The sequence below is a fragment of the Tachyglossus aculeatus genome, chromosome 4, assembly GCF_015852505.1.
Source record: "Tachyglossus aculeatus isolate mTacAcu1 chromosome 4, mTacAcu1.pri, whole genome shotgun sequence".
In the NCBI taxonomy this organism is placed as follows: domain Eukaryota; kingdom Metazoa; phylum Chordata; class Mammalia; order Monotremata; family Tachyglossidae; genus Tachyglossus; species Tachyglossus aculeatus.
The window spans coordinates 76037732-76039435 of NC_052069.1; positions in this window are offsets into that span (position 1 = coordinate 76037732).

Sequence of the window (1704 nt, forward strand, 5' to 3'; positions counted from 1 at the left end):
TTAGAGAGGGGGTCCGGCTACAAGGGTGAATGGCAACTGCCCCTTTGCCTGATGCGAATTCTGGAATAGTGTGTGGTAATCCACCTCCCCAACTTCTCATGCCTCATTTTTATCTAGAAAACTTGTGAAAATGATCATTCAACAAAGTGGGAAATCATAAACATTTAGAAAACTTGGGTTATGCTTTTGGTTCAGGAGAGAGATATTTAATGAGGAGAGACAAATAGCTAGAATACACTGCTCTACAGTTACAAGCATCAGGAATTGAAATGAGCAAAGTTTTGAGCCACTGTTCTCACCCAGAAGAGGAGAGATAGGCCAGGGGGAAATATACCCAAGCATGGTCAATGTGGGTTTATTTGGAGGGGTGGATTATTTTATGGGAATACATAATACTGCACATGGATAAATCTGATAATGGATTATGAAAAGAGCAATAGGAGAATGGGAGGCAAACAGAAACTTTTTTTAATATTTTAATAAAAATGTGATTTTTAACTATTTTTAAGGGCTTATTTTTAGAAACAACCTAAAAACTTCATTGGTGAACAGGAGGTTTTTTAATTTATCAGTTAACTAATTAATACTATTTATTGAATGTTTACTGTGTGCATAACGTTGTACTAAGCAATTGGGAGAGTACAATAGAAGAGAGTTGATAGGCATGGTCCCTGCCCAAAAGGAGCTTACAGTCTAGAAGGGGAGAGAGATATCAAAATAAATTACAGATAGGGGAAATGAGAGAGTATATGTATATACCTATGTGCCATGGGGCTGAGGGTGGGGTGACTATCAAATGTTTCATTGGAATAAATCCAAATGAATAAGTGTCACCAAAAGAAGGACGAATAGGGAAGATAAGAGCTTAGCCTAAGAAGGCCTCTTGGAGTAGATGTGATTTTAACAGGGTTTTGAAGGCAGAAAGTGTGCTTACTGGGTGCTTACTGGGTGCAGAGAACTGTACTAAGCACTTGGGAGAGTACATTATAATAGAGTCAGTAGATAAAGTCCCTGCCTACAAGGACCTCACAGTCTAGCTGTGGAGACAACATTAATATGTATTTATTAATTCAGGGCCATAGGTCTGATAGTGGAGTGAATAAAGGGTGCAAATACAAATGCATGGATGAAGCAGAAGGAAGTAGGAGAAAAGGTAATGAGGGCTTAGTCGGGGAAAGTGTCTTGGAGGAGATGTGCTTTTAATAGGGCTTTGAAAGTCAGATACGAAGAGGGAGGGAGTTCCAGGCCAAAGGCAGGATGTGGGCGAGAGATCAGTGGTGAGATAGTAGAGATTGAGATACAGTGAGTAGGTTGGCATAAGAAGAGCAGAGTGTGCAGTCTGGGCTGTAGTAAGAAATCACAGAGATAAGGTAGGAGAGGGCAAGAGGGGCAAGACAATCTACTGATTTAAGGCCAACTACGGTAAGGTGCTTCTGCTAGATGTGGAGTTGGATGGGCAATCACTGCAGGTTCTGGAGGTGTGGGGAAACGTACTGACCAGTTTTGTAGAAAAATGATCTGGGCAGCAGAGTGCAGTATGAACTCAAGTGGGGAGAGAGATCATCATTATCATCATCATTCGCCACCAATTCTACTATTTACTGAACTACTGAGTGCAGAACAAAGCATTAAGTCAATTTTTTTTAGATGGTATTTGTTAAGTGCTTATTATGTACCAGGCACAGTACTAAGCACTGGGGTCGA